This window comes from Nerophis ophidion, linkage group LG04 (genome assembly GCF_033978795.1).
Source record: "Nerophis ophidion isolate RoL-2023_Sa linkage group LG04, RoL_Noph_v1.0, whole genome shotgun sequence".
Taxonomy (NCBI): domain Eukaryota; kingdom Metazoa; phylum Chordata; class Actinopteri; order Syngnathiformes; family Syngnathidae; genus Nerophis; species Nerophis ophidion.
The window spans coordinates 71604890-71619828 of record NC_084614.1 but is presented as its reverse complement, the minus strand read 5'-3'; the positions used below and the strand labels follow the sequence as shown (position 1 = coordinate 71619828).

The following is a 14939-nucleotide window of genomic DNA, read 5'->3' as shown; positions in this document are numbered from 1 at the left end:
GCCATCTAAGCGCCGTCTTTTTCAAGCCACATTCAGCACGTGTTACAACAGCGTGGCTTCGTAAAAAAAAAGAGTGCAGGTACTTGCCTGGCCGGCCTGCAGTCCAGACCTGTCTCCCATCGAAAATGTGTGGTGCATTATGAAGCGTAAAATACGACAGCAGAGACCACGGACTGTTGAACGACTGAAACTCTACATAAAATAGAATGGGAAAGAATTCCACTTTCAAAGCTTCAACAATTAGCTTCCTCAGTGTTGTTAAAAGAAAAGGTGATGTAACACAGTGGTGAACATGCCCTTTCCCAACTACTTTGGCACATATTGCAGCCATGAAATTCGAAGTGAATTATTATTTGCAAACAAATAAATAATGTTTGAGTTTGAACATCAAATATCTTGTCTTTGTACTGAATATGGGTTGAAAAGGATTTGCAAATCATTGTATTCCGTTTATGTTTACGTCTAACACAATTTCCCAACTCATATGGAAACGGTGTTTGTAGCTTTGTTGACGCCTCATGTTCGCCTTCTTTTGTGCTGAGTGTTTCTGGTTGTCCGCCATGATTGCAGTCGGTCTTTTCGTCCCTCTCTTTGTCGAAAGACCAGTTCCCTCGCTTGTAGTTGCCAAAGTGATCGGCGTATTTGCTCTCAGGCCCGGCGACCGCAGCCTTAATAAAGTGCGCGTTGCCTTTGACAATGTGTGACCTGAAAGCAGGAAATAATGGGCCCTAAACAGTAAATCTTTACAGGGTATTGACCCGGGCTAGGTGAGGGACTTGTGCTGCTGGTGGTAATAATGCTGGACTGGGGGAGTGGAAAAAAGAAGGGGGGGGGGGGGGGGGACTCCATTGCATTAGTACTCTGCTGTTTTTCACCATGACTGTGCTTTGACTGTATCTTAAAAGTAAGCCTGGGCCTCCTCAGCATCCGCCAAGAACGCTACGGCAAACAAAGCCGTGAAAGCCCGCCGTGTTCCCTGTGAGAGCTTTTTAACGAGGGCCAGCTCGGGCGGAGACGAGCACCGCCACCGACAATCCTTCTAACATGCTACTATAGAATATGCGAGGAACTCTTTCTAAACTTAACCATTCACGTCCCTTTATGAACCACTCCGCCCTCTCTTCAGCCATAAAGCGTGTTTGCATACAAGCTGCGAGCCAACACACAGTACACCATGGTCAAAGATCATGCGCGGGTCGGGAGACTTGGCTCGGGAACGTTTGGAAAAGCCGTTAAATGCTTTGGGAAATGTCCCCGTACACGGAGTAAATGGGAGATTCCTACGATAGCTTAATTTTTACGCAAAATCAAGCATTTTGAAGTTGAAGTCAGTCGTAATTTAATGACTAATTCTGGTGACCTTTAACAAACCAGACCGGACAAACCAGATTATAAGGCGCACTTCTGATGATTTTTTTTTTAAATCTCTTTTCATATACAAGGCGCACCAGATTATAAGGCGCACTTCCGATTAATGTTTTTTACTATTATCTTTTTCATACATAAGGCGCACCGGATTATAAGGCGCACTGCCGATTTAATGTTTTTTAAATCTTTTTCACGTATAAGGCGCACTCCCGATGAAAGTTTTTAAATATTTTTCTCATATATAAGGCGCACTTCCGTTTAATGTTGTTTATTCTTTTTTCATATATAAGGCGCACTGCCGATGAATGTTTTTATTTATCTATTTTTCATTTATAAGGCGCACCGGATTATACGGCGCACTTCCGATGAATGTTTTTCCATATATATCTTTTTTCATATATAAGACTCACTTCCGATGAATGTTTTTATATATCAGCATTAAGGGTTGGAATTGGGGGTTAAATCACCATAAATGGTTCCCGGGCGTGGCACCGCTGCTGCCCACTGCTCCCCTCACCTCCCAGGGGGTGATCAAGGGTGATGGGTCAAATGCAGAGAATAATTTAGTCACATCTAGTATGTGTGTGACTATCATTGGTACTTTAACTTTAACTTAATATATTTGTTCATACATAAGGTGCACCGGATTATAAGGCGCACTTCCGATTAATGTTTTTTTAATCTCTTTTCATATAAAAGGCACACCGAATTATAAAGCGCACTTTCGATGAATGTTTTCTGAATCGTTTTTCATATGTAAGGGTCACCGGATTATAAGGCGCAGTGCCGATCCTTTTTTAAAATCCTTTTTCATATATAAGGCGCAACTCTGATTAATGGATTTTTTTTCCATATATAAGGCGCACTGCCGATGAATGTTTTTCATCTATCTTTTTTTCATATATAAGGCACACCGGATTATAAGGCGCACTTCCAATGAATGTTTTTTATATGTCAGCATTAAGGGTCGGAATTGGGGGTTAAATCACCATAAATGATTCCCGGGCGCGGCACCTCTGCTGCCCACTGCTCCCCTCACCTCCCAGGAGGTGATCAAGGGTGATGGGTCAAAGGCAGAGAATAATTTCGCCACATCTAGTATGTGTGTGACAACCATTGGTACTTTAAATTTAACTTAATATCTTTGTTCACATATAAGGCGCACCGGATTGTAAGGCACACCGCCGGTTAATGTTTTTTTCATTTTTTCCCCTATATAAGGCGCACTTCTGATGAATGTTTTTTTATACTCTTTTTTTCATATATAAGGCGCACTGTCGATTAATTTTTTTTAAATATCTTTTTTCATACATGAGGCGCACCGGATTATAAGGCGCACCTCCAATGAATGTTTTTTTATATTTTTGTTCATATATAAAGCGCACCGCATTATAAGGGGCACTGCCGATTAATGTTTTTTAAATATTTTTTTCATATGTAAGGCGCACTTCCTATGAATGTTGTTTTAAATTATTTTTTCATATACAAGGCGCACTGCCGACGAATTTTTTCAATTTTTTTTTCATATATAAGGCGCACTGCCGATTAATGTTTTTTTAATATCTTTTTTCATACATGAGGCGCACCGGGTTATAAGGCGCACTTCCAATGAATGTTTTTTTTAATCTTTGTTCATATATAAGGCGCACCGGCTTATAAGGGGGACTGCCGATTAATGTTTTATTCATTTTTTCCCCTATATAAGGCGCACTTCTGATGAATGTTTTTTATACTCTTTTTTTCATATATAAGGCGCACTGTCGATTAATTTCTTTTAAATATCTTTTTTCATACATGAGGCGCACCGGATTATAAGGCGCACTTCCAATGAATGTTTTTTTTATATTTTTGTTCATATATAAAGCGCACCGTATTATAAGGGGCACTGCCGATTAATGTTTTTTAAATATTTTTTTCATATGTAAGGCGCACTTCCGATGAATGTTGTTTTAAATTATTTTTTCATATACAAGGCGCACTGTCGACAAATTCTTTCCAATTTTTTTTCATATATAAGGCGCACTGTCGATTAATGTTTTTTTAATATCTTTTTTCATACATGAGGCGCACCGGATTATAAGGCGCACTTCCAACGAATGTTTTTTTAATCTTTTTTCATATATAAGGCGCACTTCTGATGAATGTTTTATTTATTTTTTCATATAGAAGGCGCACTGCCGATTAATGTTTTTTTTAATATCTTTTTTCATATATAAAGCCCACTGGATTATAAGGCGCACTTCCGATGAATGTTTTTATATATATCTTTTTTCATATATAAGGCACACCGGATTATAAGGCGCACTTCCAATGTATGTGTTTTTTAATATCTTTGTTCATATATAAGGCGCACTGCAGATGAATGTTTTTTTGAATTATCTGTTTTAATATATAAGGCGCACCGGATCATAAGGCGCATTAAAGGAGTCTTTTTTTTTCTCAATGTAAAACACTTCCTTGTGGGGTCTACATAACATGTGTTGGTGGTTCTTTGGTCAAAATGTTGCATAGATGATGTTTTACAGATCATCTTCAAGCCAGTTTCTGACAGTCGCTTCCGGACGTGGCGCACCTATGGCAGCGTCTTCTCCCCGTCATCTTTGTAGTAGTGGTGTAGCGTGCAAGGACGGAATTAGAAGAAGTGTCAAAAGATGGAGTTAACTGTTTTAATGGCATTCAGACTTTACTTCAGTCAATAACGACGCAGCATCTCCTCATCCGGAGACAACCACATCAGAAATGTCTCCCGTGAAAAAACGTTGAATAACTAAAGTTCTTTGGGTGAATAATGTAAATTCACTACACCGGTATGTTTTAACACTTTCATGGCGAGTTTACTGACAGAACTTTACACTACTTTATATTAGAAATGGCAACAGCGGAGGAAGAAGGCCCCATGAACAAGAAGACAAAGAAAAAGAAGAAGCTTATCGACTACGTTGTTGCCACGGACTACAAAGGCGAACGCGCACAATTTTTCAGGATTTAGGCAGATCCCAAATACAGATCAGCAGGTACCAGAAAGTAAGAAAAGTTGCTTTTGCATAATATTGCGAAACAAAACGCCAGACAATATGTCTTACCTTCTACACACACCATAATAATACTCCTATTTTGAAGCGCAGTAAAATCCATCAAGCTGTGTAGCTTCATAGCTTACCAAAGTCGTACTAAAACATGAAGGATTTTTGAGCGCTGTGTGTAATGTTCTATATTTTCAATAGAACATATAAAAGGGTGGTGTTGTTTGAGTCATGTAACCTACCCGAACGCCTCCCTAGGGAGGTGTTTAGGACACATCTAACTGGTAGGAGGCCACGAGGAACACCCAGGACACGTTGGGAAGACTATGTCTCCCGGCTGGCCTGGGAACGCCTCGGGATCCCCCGGGAAGAGCTGGACGAAGTGGCTCTGGAGAGGAAAGTCTGGGCTTCCCTGCTTAGGCTGCTGACCCCGCGACCCGACCTTGGATAAGCGGAAGAAGGTGGCATGTAACTTACTCTTTTCTCTTATGTTTGACTGCCATCTACTGGTCACACTTATAATTACACCATGTACCAAATAAAATAGGTTAAAGTTGGGTAAGCTCAACCAAACTTTTTCCTTGCATTAGGCACTATAAGGCGCACTGTCGAGTTTTGAAGAAAACAATTATGTCAAGTGCGCCTTGTAGTCCGGAAAATAAGGTAGTATTTTGTCATGCAATTGTCATGCTACCGACATAGAGTGCCATGACCAGTTGAAGGTGGATGCTTATTGGGCACATTGTATTAACACTAATGCATTTTTCTAGGACCACTTACATAACTGTAATAGAACCTAGTTCTCGCTATCATCGGTGGTTGACTTTTGTGCAGCTTTTGACAAAATTCTGGTGATAATAGCACCCATCTATAAAATGAGAGCTGCTAGTAATCTTGTTAGTATAGATTGTAGCTGAGATAGGCACCAGCGCCCCCTGCGACCCCAAAGGGAATAAGCGGTAGAAAATGGATGGATGGATGGATATATATATATATATCAATCAATCAATGTTTACTTATATAGCCCTAAATCACTAGTGTCTCAAAGGGCTGCACAAACCACAACACAAACCACTACGACATCCTCGGTAGGCCCACATAAGGGCAAGGAAAACTCACACCCAGTGGGGCGTCGGTGACAATGATGACTATGAGAACCTTGGAGAGGAGGAAAGCAATGGATGTCGAGCGGGTCTAACATGATACTGTGAAAGTTCAATCCATAATGGATCCAACACAGTCGCGAGAATCCAGTCCAAAGCGGATCCAACACAGTCGCGAGAGTCCAGTCCAAAGCGGATCCAACACAGTCGCGAGAGTCCAGTCCAAAGCGGATCCAACACAGTAGCGAGAGTCCCGTTCAGAGCGGAGCCAGCAGGAAACCATCCCAAGCGGAGGCGGATCAGAAGCACAGAGATGTCCCCAGCCGATACTCAGGCGAGCAGTACATGGCCACCGGATCGGACCGGACCCCCTCCACAAGGGAGAGTGGGACATAGGAGAAAAAGAAAAGAAACGGCAGATCAACTGGTCTAAAAAGGAAGTCTATTTAAAGGCTAGAGTAGACAAATGAGTTTTAAGGTGATACTTAAATGCTTCTACTGAGGTGGCATCTCGAACTGTTACCGGGAGGGCATTCCAGAGTACTGGAGCTCGAAATGAAAACGCTCTATAGCCCGCAGACTTTTTTTGAGCTTTGGGTGTATATATATATATATATATATATATATATATCAGGGTTTCCCACACATTCATTTATTTGTGGCGGCCCGCCACGAAAGAATTACGGCTGCCACAAATAAAAAATATTTTTTTTCTTAAAAAATGTGTTTTTTTGGGGGGGGGGGGTTTCGGCTTTTGACTCGCTCGACCGCTCATAAAAGCAATGGGACTCTGTCTGTGAATGGAACTTGTAGTTACATATTATATAAATATGTAAATATTATATAAATATGTATATAAATATGTACATAAAGTGTTGTAATTATATTCCAACTGTATATATATATATATATATATATATATATATATATATATATATATATATATATATATATAAGCCAAAAGCCCACCCACCCTCTTGTGGGCCATTTCAATTAATACCAGTGCACCCCGGGGCCACTTGGCCTGCCTAACTTACTTATTTACTTCCTGCCTCTTCACACCGGGAGAACCCTGAGGCGAGTTTGGGATGGGGGGGTATGTGCCTTGGTCCATGCCTCCAGCTCTTGTTTCCTTCCTACTCCACACACAAACATCCAGGAGCGTCCACATGTACGCCAAAGCCTCATTTTCCTCTTTCTTTGTGGATGTGACCGTAGGGGGTCGCCTGCAAGCCGAGCTGAAACCACATGGCACCTTTCACCTTTCAGGGCAGGGGTGTGGGTTTAGGCCAAGAGAGATTAGAGGGGGTTGGGATATTTGGTCAGTTACTGGCAATAAGCGGCCTAATTGTTCATTTTTACAAGTTGAACTCGATTTATTTACTTTGTGGACACATGACTGTATGAATTTGTTTAAGTAACTATTTCCACTCTAGACAAAATGGTAAAAATTGGTCAAAACATGGACCCATGGACCCCGACTTAAACAAGTTGAGAAACATATCGGGGTGTTACCATTCGGTAGTCAGTTGTACAGAATATGTACTGTACTGTGCAATCTACTAAAAGCCTCAATCACCCCTAGTCTGTTTGCCCTGCAAATACACCACACGATGGCGCTGTTATTAAACCCCCACAAGTCAGACTGTCTTGAAGTTTCTCATACAGCTCCACAATACAGCCTCTGTGGATCGCGTTTAAATTTGGTGCACACCTTTAGAGGATTAACAAGGCCACGAGTGTTAAATTTGAACAAAATCGGAAGGAAAACATGGCCGTCGTCAGGCAAAAAGGCGCAGAACTTAACCGCTAATTGTCCGTAAGTCATTGACATGATTGGCTAACGATGACAAAACTTGAAGAATATTTTAAGACACGTTTGCTAACATTTTGTCATAACGTGGACTGTGGTGCGGTTTGTTTTCCCGTGGTGCAAAACGACTGGACTGCACATGGCGTGAAGGAAATGACATGTTTTAATTTTTACTCGAAAAGTAGAAACAAAACAAAGGGTATAAACAAAAGGCGCTCTCAGAGGAGGTACAAAACTTGGCTATGAAACAAAACTATGACTACAATGTAAACTATGGACATAAAACAAAACTTGCAAACTATGGCATGAATAACAAAACTTACAGGGAATGAGAAAAGAGCTTGGATCATCAGCATGGAGCAAAGGTGCGTAGAGGGTGGTAGAGGGTGACTGCCTGGCAACTACAGGCTTAAATAGGTGCAGTGATGACAGGTGCGTGAGTCGTGAACACATAACAGGTGAAAAAACTGACGGGTTGGCATGGTGACTACACAAACAAGAGTGCCCAATGAATCCAAAACAAAACAGCACATGACCACAAAACATGACACATTTATTGTTGACCACGAGTCATGCCTCAAATCTTTTGGGGACAAAATAGGCCAGATTAAATGTAATAATCTGACATAAATTACACATATATTATCGTTGGGCAGCACGGTGGAAGAGGGTTAGATCGTCTGCCTGACAATACGAAGGTCCTGAGTTCAATCCCGGGACTCGGGATCTTTCTGTGCGGAGTTTGCATGTTCTCCCCGTGACTTTGTGGGATCCCACCGGGTACTCCGGCTTCCTCCCACTTCCAAAGACATGCACCTGGGGATAGGTTGATTGGCAACACTAAATTGGCCCTAGTTTGTGAATGTGAGTGTGAATGTTGTCTATCTGTGTCGGCCCTATGATGAGGTGACGACTTGTCCAGGGTGTACGCTGCCTTCCGCCCAAAACGCGGCCAAGATAGGCTCCAGCGACCCCCGAAAGGGACAAGCGGTAGAAAATGGATGGATGGATTATCTTTAGACACTGGAATTTGAGGCTCTTTTGAAGAGGACGTTATTGTGTTACAAACTTCTGTGTGGTCTTGCTTCCTTATTTGTCATTATTCCAAGCTGATTATCACGTCTTATAGAGCTTGGTGATAAAGCAAAATAATAAAAAAAAAATCATCCAATCGCCATTAGTATCACAATTTTTTACAACGTTTTTAACCTGTCAGTTTCAGAGCATCTGTGCAATTAACCAAATAAACTAGAGATTAATTCAACGTTTTAGTAGCATTTTAAGTGACTAAAAAATAGAAATTAAATAAGAAATAGCACAATAACATACCATTGTATTAATAAGTTTGAGTTGACATTGCACTAGTGATCCAACTATAGTCATACTTGCAGACCTTGGGACCTCCGAATTTGGGCATTTGGTGGTAGGAGGGTGGTGTGTATATTGTAGTGTCCCAGAAGAGTTAGTGCTGCAAGAAGTTGTGGGTAATTGTTCTGTTGTGTTTTTGTGGTGTTACGGTGCCGATGTTCTCTTTGTCATTCTTGTTTGGTGTGGGTTCACAGTGTGGCGCATATTTGTAACAGTGTTAAAGTTGTTTATACGTCCACCCTCAGTGTGACCTGTATGGCTGTTGACCAAGTATGCCTTGCATTCTCTCAAGTGTATGAAAAGCAGCATGTATTATGTTACTGGGCCGGCACGCTGTTTTTGTGGAGGTAAAGCGGACGTGTTGCCAGGTTGTAGAAGACGCTAAAGGCAGTGCTATTACGGCACGCCCCCAATATTGTTGTCCGGGTGGAAATCGGGAGAATGGTTGCTCCGGGAGATTTTCGGGAGGGGCACTGAAATTCCGGAGTCTCCCAGGAAAATCGCAAATGTTGGCAAGTATGACTATAGTATTAGAAGCTGTCACGTTATCATCAATGAAGAGGTAATCTCGTCCACAGCTGACTTTATTAGTAACAAGTGTTTTTCACACTGCTTTATGGCGACAAATAGTCATATTTACAAAAGAAACATATCACCTGACACGTAGAAGTCATTTGGGAGATGTACGGCTCTGTATTTTAGAGTTTGTTTGGTAGGTAGTCGGATCTAACATGATATTGTTAAAGTCCAATCCATAGTGGATCTAACATAACCGTGAGAATCCAGTCCAAAGTGGATCCAATATCGTAGCGAGAGTCCCGTCCAAAGTGGAGCCAGCAGGAAACCATCCCAAGCGGAGGCGGATCAGCAGCGCAGAGATGTCCCCAACCGATGCACAGGCGAGCGGTTCTCGGTCACATTGTGCCAATTTCTGGGACTTTCCTCATTTAGATTCTGTTTTAAGCAAACATTGCTTCATTTCACGATTCCGATAAGGCCTCGTTTACATCGCACACCAAATCTGATTTTTTTTTTTTTGCCCTCAAGTTAACACCAGTCTGATTTTTTTGCCAGTCTAAACGCTCCAAAGTGCTTTAAATCTGATATTTTTGCATCAGATCCAGACCACATCAGGAGGTAGTCCGAATCCAATTGGAGTCTAATCTTTTCAAATTTAACTTCAGTCTATACGCAATGTGACCTGAATGTGACTTTTTTGTCAGCATTGGGCGAGCAGAGTCTTTGTTAAACGGCTGAATTTTCACTGCCGCACTTGTCAATAGTGCGCAAATAATAGGCTATATTTTGATCCCGGGGAAATAGCAATTGTTGAAGGGTTAGAATTGACGCTCTGCATATTGTTACGTGCATTGTGTAAGGGGTTTACGTAAGATCCACGCTGATGTCCATGTGGCCTCTACTTAACAGCCATTAAAAAGATTAGACCCCTCCCAAGTATATTATACTTTTTATATCCATTCATATGTTATATAAATAGAATAGAACAAACGCAACAAATGTAGAAACACACATTTTTACAATGGAGTTCAGGATGCGCATTATGCATTCAACCAACTCATGTTGACTTAAGTCTTTGCATCTTAAATTTTTGTTTTGTTATGTTATCCGTTGAGTGGATAATTTACAACAAAAGAAGGCATTGGACGTTGATAAAATGCAGCTAATTTTCATTCTTGGCAAACTGACTTTTGACAACCCTGCTTTAGAGACACTTCTTTTTGAAAATAACTTTTGTTGTTAGTTTTGTACTTTTGGAACATTAAAAGAGACTATAACTTAAAGAATAGCTTCAAAAACACCCAGATGTTACACCGGCCTACAATGAGGAAGAATAACATTTATGAATTTGCCACGGTGACCCATTTCATTGGTGTAGAGTTCATTAGATCAGCCAGGACCTTTCACATGCATGAGCTTTGGCGTTAACTCGTATTTAGACGATGGATTTTTTTTTTTTTTTTGTCAGCTTAGTCACCCTACTTACCGTATTTTCCGGACCATAGGGCAAACCGGATTATAAGGTGCACTGCCGATGAACGGTCTATTTCTGATCTTTTTTCGTATTTAAGGCACACAGGATTATAGGGCACATTGAGGTAGTCATATTATTATTATTATTTTCTAAATGTAAAACACTTCCTTGTGGTCTACATAACATGTAATGGTGGTTCTTTGGTCAAATTGTTGCATGGATGATGTTTTACAGATCATCTTCAAGCCGCTTTCTGACAGTCGCTTCCGGATGCGCCGTTTTTTGGACGGTTTTATTTACAAACCCTGTTTCCATATGAGTTGGGAAATTGTGTTAGCTGTAAATATAAATGGAATACAATGATTTGCAAATCATTTTCAAACCATATTCAGTTGAATATGCTACAAAGACAACATATTTGATGTTCAAACTGATAAACATTTTTTTTTTTTTGCAAATAATCATTAACTTGAGATTTTGATCCCAGCAACACATGACAAAGAGGTTGGGAAAGGTGGCAATAAATACTGATAAAGTTGAGGAATGTTCATTAAACACTTAATTGGAACATCCCACAGGTGTGAAGGCTAATTGGGAACAGGTGGGTGCCATGATTGGGTATAAAAACAGCTTCCCACAAAATGCTCAGTCTTTCACAAGAAAGGATGGGGCGAGGTACACCCCAAAGTGCAATTGCAAGAAATCTAGGGATTTCAACATCTACAGTCCATAATATCATCAAAAGATTCAGAGAATCTGGAGAAATCACTCCACGTAAGCGGCATGGCCGGAAACCAACATTGAATGACCGTGACCTTCGATCCCTGAGACAGCACTGTATCAAAAACCGACATCAATCTCTAAAGGATATCACCACATGGGCTCAGGAACACTTCAGAAAACCACTGTCACTAAATACAGTTTGTCGCTACATCTGTAAGTGCAAGTTAAAGCTCTACTATGCAAAGCGAAAGCCTTTTATCAACAACATCCAGAAACACCGCCATCTTCTCTGGGCCCGAGATCATCTAAGATGGACTGATGCAAAGTGGAAAAGTGTTCTGTTGTCTGACGAGTCCACATTTCAAATTGTTTTTGGAAATATTCGACATCGTGTCATCCGGACCAATGGGGGAAGCGAACCATCCAGACTGTTATCGACGCAAAGTTCAAAAGCCAGCATCTGGGATGGTATGGGGGTGCATTAGTGGCAAAGGCATGTGTAACTTACACATCTGTGAAGGCACCATTAATGCTGAAAGGTGCATACAGGTTTTGGAACAACATATGCTGCCATCTAAGCGCCGTCCTTTTCATGGACGCCCCTGCTTATTTCATCAAGACAATGCCAAGCCACATTCAGCACGTGTTACAACAGCGTGGCTTCGTAAAAAAAAAGAGTGCGGGTAATTTCCTGGCCCGCCTGCAGCTTAGACCTGTCTCCCATCGAAAATGTGTGGCGCGTTATGAAGCGTAAATTACGACAACAAGACCCTGGACTGTTGAACGACTGAAGCTCTACATAAAACAAGAATGGGAAAGAATTCCACTTTCAAAGCTTCAACAATTAGTTTCCTCAGTTCCCAAACGTTTATTGAGTGTTGTTAAAAGAAAAGGTGATGTAACACAGTGGTGAACATGCCCTTTCCCAACTACTTTGGCACGTGTTGCAGCCATGAAATTCTAAGTTAATTAATATTTGCAAAAAAAAAATAAAGTTTATGAGTTTGAACATCTAATATCTTGTATTTGTAGTGCATTCAATTGAATATGGGTTGAAAATGATTCGCAAATAAAGTATTCCGTTTATATTTACATCTAACACAATTTCCCAACACATATGGAAACGGGGTTTGTATAAAATGAGAGCTGCTATCATCCATTCATCCATCCATTTACATTTTGAGAAAAAAAAACGATTTATAGTCCGGAAATTCAGTCCTCTGGAAAATCTGTTACACGCTTTTAAGTAAAACATGAACACGATTGATTAAAAAAATACTTCAAAAGGGGCAGGCAGGTAGTTGCCCCTTAGTCAATGGTTCTCAATCTTTTTTCACATTGTGAACATTTTTGTAATTCAAGTACCCCCTAATCAAAGCTAAGCATTTTTGGTTGAAAAAAAGAGATAAAGAAGTAAAATACAGCACTATGTCATCAGTTTTTGATTTGTTAAATTGTATAACAGTGCAAAATATTGCTCATTTGTAGTGGTCTTTCTTGAACTATTTGGAAAAAAAGATATAAAAATAACTAAAAACTTGTTGAAAAATAAACAAGTGATTCATCCATCCATCCCATCCATTTCTACCGCTTATTCCCTTTGGGGTGGCAGGGGGCGCCGGTGCCTATCTCAGCTACAATCGGGCGGAAGGCAGTGTACACCCTGGACAAGTCGCCACCTTATCGCAGACAAGTGATTCAATTATAAATAAAGATTTCTACACATAGAAGTAATCATCAACTTAAAGTGCCCTCTTTGGGGATTGTAATAGGGATCCATCTGGCTTCATGAACTTCATTCTAAACATTTCTTCACAAAAAAATACATCTTTAACATCAATATTTATGGAACTTGTCCACAAAAAATCTGGCTGTCAACACTAAATATTGCATTGTTGTATTTCTTTTCACACGTTATGAACTTACATTCATATTTCGTTGAAGCATTATTCAATATATATATATATATTTATAAAGGATTTTTGAATTGTTGCTATTTTTAGAATATTTAAAAAAAAATCTCACGTACCCCTTGGCATACCTTCAAGTACCCCCATTTGAGAACCACTGCCCTAAGTCAATAACACAGATGTTAGCATTTTATCAACGCAAAACAAACCGCCGTCCTCTTGACTGACAGGTCCGTGTCTTCTTCTCCTTTGTGTCTTTGATGAAATAACCGAGCTGGCAAACGCGCTTGTGCAACAATCCTGCAAGGAGGAAGCGAAAGGTGGAAGTGTATTTTTTAAAAAAAAATTTTCGCTGAGTGGCGCACACGCGTGCCTGGCTGGTTACGTCTACGCCGGCCAGTCGCCCGACAGCTGCGGGGCGTGAGCGACGGGGCGGGGGAGCCGTTCTCCTTTGTCCGCCGTGATATAGAAGACGGCCGATGAGCACGCCTATTCTGTGCCCAAGTTGACCGTCAAAGGCGCGGCGGAGATTTATCACGTTTAATTTGGCAGTAATGGCCGCCGTCTCCAAGAGGAGGCGCCCCCCGTTAGCGCTTAGCGGGCTAACGAGATTGACGGGCGGCGGGCATTGCACTTTGGCTTTGCCGCGTGCGCCCACTCCTTTTTCACCTTGCACCACTTGATTCCCCTCAAAGCAAGGCACTATACGGCAATTTATGTGCGGGTGCCACAAGGCGGGAGGGGTGGGGGGCACGGCCTGTACTAACCCCCCCCCCCCCCCCCCCCCCCCCCCCCCCACACACACACACACACACACACACACACACACACACACACACCCCCCGGGCCCATTTAGCACATGCCTCCTGGCCTCCCACGAGACCTCGCTGCTGCCGTCTCTGCTTTTAAACGCCGAGCAGATTTACTACAAATAACCTTTTTTTTTTTTTTTTTTTTTACAATACCTTTGTTTTTCTTCGCCTCTCGCCGCCCCCTCGCCCCCGCCCCAACACCAGTTGAAATCCGGTCTTTTGAGCGTTTTTTTCCCAGTTGACACTTGAAAGAAAGCAAGCCACTGCAATTCTTTTTTAATTCCCGATCATACAATATTAATGTTTCCCCTCTATCATCTTTAATTCACAGGCCGCACAAGTAGGCGGGCAGATAAAGTCTGGTTAGATCGGCCTTTTTTTTTTTTTTGTCATGACCATTCCGTGCATTATGTCCACCAGGTGCATTAAAAATGCAACAGTCACCAGTTTATTGCATAAAATCCACCAAAACTCCACCGATATGGCTGACTTCTTGTTTGGTTGGATGTACAGGTTCTTTCCATTTTTAGAAAAGTAGCGATCATCCATCCATCCATCCATCTTCTTCCGCTTATCCGAGGTCGGGTCGCGGGGGCAACAGCCTAAGCAGGGAAACCCAGACTTTCCTCTCCCCAGCCACTTCGTCTAGCTCTTCCCGGGGGATCCCGAGGCATTCCCAGGCCAGCCGGGAGACATAGTCTTCCCAACGTGTCCTGGGTCTTCCCCGTGGCCTCCTACCGGTTGGACGTGCCCTAGACACCTCCCTATGGAGGCGTTCGGGTGGCATTCTGACCAGATGCCCGAGCCACCTCATCTGGCTCCTCTC

The 14939-nt window shown here is 41.7% G+C and overlaps 1 protein-coding gene across 2 annotated transcripts in view; it reads left to right on the top strand.

The window, feature by feature from the left end:
• zbtb16a (zinc finger and BTB domain containing 16a) overlaps positions 1 to 14939 on the top strand; it is a 408749-nt gene that overhangs the window by 190967 nt on the left and 202843 nt on the right. The gene's annotated exons all lie outside the window — the stretch shown is intronic.